Genomic DNA, 6,894 nt, shown 5'->3' with positions numbered 1-6,894 from the left:
TAAGTTTGTGGACTCTACCAGATACCACAAGATGATGAGGTCTGAAGTCTTCAAGTCACATATCCTGGACGTTGGCTCTAAAATCCAGAATCAAGTTCCAGGTTCAATTCCTCTCTGCTTGTCAGATGGCAAGAGCTGGGCCGTGACTAAGTCTCTGTCACCACCCTCACTAGTGTGGACCCCTCATCTTATAGGCCCTGTCAAAGCTGGATTTTATTTTTTATTTAATTTTTTTTATTTATTTATTTATTTATTTATTTATTTATTTATTTGTGTAGTCTATCCCCAAACTAAGTCAAGGCTCCGGGGAAACTTCCATACTAGGAAAAATGCTAGGAGCAAGCAAGAGATTTGGGGTGCTTTGCTTCTCTTTGGTTTTATAACTTGCATATGTCTTTTAATTTTAGGTGAGCTTTTTCATAGTTAAAAATAATTAACCATTGCTCATGTGCACAAGCAATTGTGTCAGTCACTTTATTGTTGTAACCGAATACCTGGCCAGAAGCAGTCTAAGGGCTACAGAGTATGTTTTGGCACAGAGTGCATCAAGGCAGAGAAGTTATGGTGGGGACACATTGTATCCAGTTAGGAAGCAGAGATCAGGAGAAATAAAACCGGACTCTGCTCTACAGTGACCTGCTTCTTCCATCTCCTAAAGGTTTTTCCAACTTTCTCAAACCCCCTAGCAACTGAGATCATGTATTTAAACTCATGAGACAACAGGGGGCATTTCATACTTAAATTTCTTTTTAGTCTTTGAGAAGCTCTCTCTCTCTTTCTCTCTCTCTCTCTCTCTCTCTCTCTCTCTCTCTCTCTCTCTCTGTCTCTCGTGTGTGTGTGTGTGTGTGTGTGTGTGTGTGTGTGTGTGTATGTATGTTGTGGGGGATGAGCATACTTTGTCGCTCATGTGTGGCCGTCAGAAACCAACCTCAGGTATTGGGCCTTACTTTCTACATTTGAAACAGAGTTCATTGTCACTGTGTGGATGCCAAGCTAGCTGGCCATGAGGTTCTGAGCAGGAGCACAGGGTTACAGGGAGATCTGGATTTTATGGGGGTGCAGGGGAATCTGAACTCATCCTAATCCTTGCCCAGCAAGCATTTTCTCATTGAGCCATCTCCTGGGCCCCACAACTCACATTTAAACTACAGTATCAACAAGGACAAAAATAAATCTAAGGAGTTCCCTTTGAAACAGGAGTTCTGGGACTTGGGTGGGTCATTCTTTACCTCCATTTTACTGCCTGCAGTTGCCCTATCTCAGCGGGTTGGCTGTTTGCTTGGCATTTGGGGAAATTAGGTATGACTTAACAAAGTTTGACAGCCACAATCTTCATCCCACAACACTTGGGGGAGGGATTTTAAAAGTCATTTCAGTTGACATCAGACTAATGGCTTAACTGGAAAGACCTGACATGGTGACATGGTCTCCTGTTCTTCACCTTGGCACCCCTGGTTGCAAGGTTGCAGAATGAACCACTAAGGATGCAAGATGTCTAGTTAGTTTTGACTTTCAGATAAGGAGCAAGTAATATGTCAACATAACTACATCTCATGATATATTCAGGTCATGCTTATACTTGTTTATTTGAAGTTCAAATTTAACTGTGGCCCATATTTTGTCTGGCAGTTGTTTCTACCAAAGTGGGCCCCACTTTGATCTTTAAATCTTTGGCCCTGGAAAAGGACAGACATAACGATACCAGAATTTTTCCTGACCTGTCTTAGCCCAGAAGTGAAAATGCTCAGTGTTCAGGCTTCTTGCCCACCTCCTGGGTCTTGGCTCATGGGTCACAGACGATCACTGGGCATGACCTTCAGTAACCCATGTGCCTGGCTGCTGCTGCAATGCTGCCCACACAGCCACACTCCTTTGAACCAGCAGGGCACTTACCAACGCTTGATGCCAGAAAAATACTCAGGTCATAAAACAAACCAGGGCAGGAATGCTTTATAGCTGTTGAGAGCATTGGCTAGATAAAGGGCTTAGGAGACCCGGAACACTCCCCTAAATGCAGAGCGTGACTCTGATGCCAGCTTATTTATTCTGCCATTACTAAACACACTTTTATACTAATAATACCTTGCAATCCTGCTGAGCTTTTTATCTGGGGCTATCTAGGTACCGTATCAACATGAGGCAGCCTTCTAACCCCTGGTTATGTAACTATTCAGGCAGGCTTTTAAAAGAGACATGAGAGAGGAACAGATGAACTTGACCTGGGTAGCAGGCATTTGGCGCACACTCCCCATCCAGCCTGCTGGACTACTGGCGTCTCATGTGTGATGTCAGAGCTGCCTTCTGCAGTCTGTAAATCCCAGATTTGAGCAACATGGCTGGGACACAGTAAGTTCTCAAAAGATACTTGTTTAATTTGAAAGGAGTGGCGGGGAAATGTTATGACAACTCCGGGGGCTGCTCTTGGGTTTGGCTTCCTGTGGGTGGGGGTGGAGTGGGTGGCAGATATTGAGAATCTCATGTCCACAAGTCCTCAGGCCTTTTCCCATCCATGCACATACCAGCCCTTTGGGCTGGCAGTACCTGTCCTTGACACGAGATAACCATAGGCTGCTGGAGCCATCCTATGTGGACTCTGAAGGCCTATAAGGCATGGATACGAAGTACCCAGCAACCTCATCCCTTGTGGGATGCCTCTTTGTGTCATGTCCTGTGCTCATTGAAGGGTCATGCCAACATTCTAAAGCGGACTTGGCATGATATCAAACCCCTCACATATCTCCCTCCTGTCCTGGTTAGGTTTTTTATGGCCAACTTTACATTAAAGCTAGAGCAATGGTTCTCAACCTGTGGGTCTCAACCCCTTAGGGGTCATGGAAGACCATCGGAAAACATAGATATTTACATTATGATTTATAACGGTAGCAAAAGTACAGCTATGAAGTAGAAACAAAAATAATTTTATGGCTGGGTGGTGGGGTCACTGTGACATGAGGAACTATATTAAAGGGTCACAGCATCCGGGAGGTTGAGAACCACTGATGTAGAGTCATCTAGGAAAAGGGAACCTTAATTGAAGAATAACTTCAATTGAAGACTGGGCATGTTTGTGGGGAATCGTCTTCCCAATTTATGTGGGAAGAACCAGTCCACTGTGAGCAGCACCATTCCCTGCACAGGTGGTCCTGAACTGTCGAAGAAAGCTAGCTGAGGATAAGCCAGAGAGCAGTGTTCCTCCATGGTCTCTGCTTCAAGTACCTGTTTGAGTTCCTGCCCTGATTCCCTCAGTGATGGACTGTGACCTGGAGGTGGCAACCAAATAAATCTTTCCCTGTCCTAAATTGTTTGGGCCAAAGTGTTTTATTACAGTGCACTAGAACCCTGCCCAGTCTCATTCCCCATCTTGTTTCCTAAGATTGCCTCCTAGTGAATCCTTTGCCCTAGAATCTTCCCTCGGGGCATAATTTTGGAGAATCCAGCTAGAGGTAGGGGGCATTCAAAATTTTTGACTGCAGCTCATTTCCCAGCTGTGTGGATTCTTTCCTTCTACACCAGGAGAGCCCTTCTGATAAAAACCAACCAGAGCTAGGGAGATGGCTCACCGCTTGCTGTACAAACAGGAGGGCTACAGTTGGAGCCTCAGAACTCACATCAAAAAAGCAGGTCAGTAACACCTGTCTGCCTATAATCCCAGCAAGGTAACGGGAATTAGGGGGACCCTGGGGCTCACTGGCCAGCCTCCTAGCCTTTACTAAGCTCAGGCAGGCGAGAGACCCACTCTTAAAAACAACTTTTTGCTGGGCAGTGGTGGCGCATGCCTTTAATCCCAGCACTTGGGAGGCAGAAGCAGGCAGATTTCTGAGTTTGAGGCCAGTCTGGTCTACAGAGTGAGTTCCAGGACAGCCAGGGCTATACAGAGAAACCCTGTCTCAAAAAAACAAAACAAAACAAAACCCAAAAAAACCAAAAAACAACCTTCTTAAGGAGCAATACTCAAAGTTGGTTTCCACATGTATATACATGCACCTGCACACACCTGAAAACACACACACTCGCACATTTTCATATTTTCATTTTAACTTGGAATTTTCTTCAGCAAAGATAGTATAGCCAGGATTTGCTGCCACGAAGGTTTCAAAGTCTTTTGCACAAAGGTGAGTGACTCTTCCTAGAGGTGCCTACCTGTGAGTGAGAGACCTTCAGAAAAAGAAAGTCTGCATCATCTAGGAGCCCAGGTCCATGTGGCTAAAGGATAAAGTCAGGGAGCCTGGAGAGATCATGCAAAGGTGTGTTTGCCTCCCCTCCTTCAGATCAGGGAGCAGGTAGAAGACTGTAGGGACTGAGTTAGTGGTGACAGCCATGTTTCCTAAGACTTTTGCATAGGTGACTCTGTATTCATCCTGGCCCCAAGAGCTCTCTTTATAGAGACAAAACCCAGGCATGGGGGAGGGGTGGCTGGTCCTCTTCACCAAGCAGACAAGGTGAAATAAGTTTTCCAGTTGTACTCAAATGACCATGGCAAATCAGGTATGTCCTCAGTGCCCTGACATTTTGTTGGTTTGTAATTTCTCAGGGCTGAGGGTGATACTGCCCTAACCTACTTTGGAGGGGAAAAAAAACCATTTATTATTAACACTAGCTTAACACTTAACTTTCTAGGGTATTTGTGGATGACAGAGTCATACATCTGCCTTTTTATAGTACTTTGTGGCAGAGCACAAGACCTTCTGGCTGACACCTCATAGATCATCGAAATTAAGACCTCTAGGCAAGTGAGGAGAATGGGGTGGCGTGGGGCACAGGAGTTGGGGAAGCTGGGAATAACTCAAATGGCTTCCAAGTTGATTTTCCCTTAGAGAAAGGTCATTTTCATTTCAGAGCAAATTATTCTTAACATTAAGATACTCCTGTCTCTATGGCAACCCACAACAACTTGAAAAGAAGGGGTCTTCAGTGGCCATACAGCAAAATGACACTGCCTGCCTCATTGGTGGCTGGTGAAGATTAGCTCAGAGTGGGGACCATCAACCAGCCAGAGGTCAACTTCCAGCTGCTTGGCATGCCACACCTCAGCTCTGCTGTGAAACTGGGGAAACTTGAAAGCAGACACCCCTGACTAGCATCGTTCTTCGTGGTCTCATCATGGTATCACAATTTTTGCTGAAGACTTAAAAGTCATACTAACCAAAGACAGAAAAATGTTCAATATTTTAAAGCTATACTTACAATTCTGTCAGCACAAGCTGACAGAATTTCTTTTACCTGCCTATGAAAAGACAAGCAGCCCAGTGGTATACGCTGGTAATCCTGTGCACCACTCAGGAGGCTGAGGCAGGCAGGAGGATCCAGAGAGTCCAAGGCCAGCCTAGACTCCTTAGTAAGGCTTCTTCTAACTAACACACACAGAGAGAGAGAGAGAGAGAGAGAGAGAGAGAGAGAGAGAGACAGAGAGACAGAGAGACAGAGAGACAGAGAGACAGAGAGACAGAGAGACAGAGGTAGAGAGAGGAACACATATACACAGAGAGAGAGAGACAGAGAGAGACAGAGACAAAGACAAAGGCAGAGAGAGGAACACACATACATAGAGGGGGGAGAAAGAGAGAGAAAGATTGAGAGACAGACAGACAGACATAAAGAGAGGGACACACAGAGAAAGACAGACAGACGAGACAGAGGAACACACACACACACACACACACACACACACAGCAACACAGATGCATACATACCATACACAGAATACAAATGAACATACACACGCACACACACACATGCACACACACGCACACGCACATGCACACACACAAGAACAAGCAAGAGATATAATCACTTGGTTTTAAATATTCTTTTTTGTTGTTTTTTTTTTTTTTTTTTTTTTTTTTTTTTTTTTTTTTTGAGAAAGGGTCTCATGTAGCCCAGGCTTGCTTAAGAAGCTGAGTGTGACCTTGAACTTTCCTCCTCCTGTCTATTAATCTGGGGTACTGCAGGTTTAGGCACCCACCACCACACTGGGTTTATACAGTGCTGCAGATCAAACCCAGGACCTCATAGCTGCTGGGCAAGGGCTCTACCGGCTGAGCTACGTGCCCAACGTGCCCAGCCGTGGCTTTATGTGCTCTTATGCATACTAGCCCAAAGTGACCAAGCAGTGGCAAAGTGCCTGCTTTTCAGCCACAAACCCACTTTGTAACAAAGCATCCCAACGTTAAGAGGGAATGATACTTTTATTGTTTCCGAGCCCAGGACCAGCAGATACTTCTGAGGTGGGAAAAGAGGAGCAATTGTAGCAAAGAGGACAAATAACTACTTGGAGAGAGGTCTTGCTCATGTTGACATAAGCTTGCATGCTTCTGGCTCTGAGAGTGGCTGCTGCTGGCTCTGGCTTGTCAAGAGTCCATGTGTGTCATGTGAAGTGTGAAGCCCATCTACCCACAGGGCTCCCTCCTCGTCTTCTTTTGTCAGCAGCAGGACACTAACAGCACACTGGCATGTCTTCACGGTGCATTCAGTATGGTCTGCTGCTTCTAAACAATATGTCCAGAGAAAAACAGCAACATAACCCACAGAGGAAGGCTGGAGAGGCACAGGCACCATCACCCCCTTGGCTATGGAGTCAATAAGTACCTCCCACAGGCACTGTGAGGCAGAGGAACCGAGGCAGAGAAGCCTGAGATCCTGAGGATGTGAATCACTGAGGAGATTAGAACTGTGAACCCACCGCCTTAAGCAATTGCCATCCTTCTTCCTCCCAGCCAGGAGGCCATCTGAAGGAGTCCATCATGAGCTATGCAATACTCTTCACTTAATCCTAAGTCATGGGCACTCAAATCTTCCTGTAAACAGAAATGTTTGTGGTAAGAAGTCATTACGCCACCCTGAACTGTTGTCTTCGCCCACCACTGAGTAAATCAGTCCTCACAGAGGCTGGTGACT

At 45.7% G+C, this 6,894-nt stretch overlaps 1 long non-coding RNA gene across 1 annotated transcript; it reads left to right on the top strand.

The window, feature by feature from the left end:
- Nucleotides 1–2,150: 2,150 nt before the first annotated feature.
- Nucleotides 2,151–6,560, top strand: LOC143435354 (uncharacterized). The gene is made up of 3 exons (XR_013105585.1): nucleotides 2,151–2,346; nucleotides 3,514–3,621; nucleotides 6,424–6,560. It is a non-coding gene; the product is annotated as an uncharacterized LOC143435354 (long non-coding RNA).
- Nucleotides 6,561–6,894: the final 334 nt, after the last annotated feature.

This window comes from Arvicanthis niloticus, chromosome 21, assembly GCF_011762505.2.
Source record: "Arvicanthis niloticus isolate mArvNil1 chromosome 21, mArvNil1.pat.X, whole genome shotgun sequence".
NCBI lineage: Eukaryota > Metazoa > Chordata > Mammalia > Rodentia > Muridae > Arvicanthis > Arvicanthis niloticus.
This window is presented reverse-complemented; position numbering and strand designations above follow the sequence as displayed.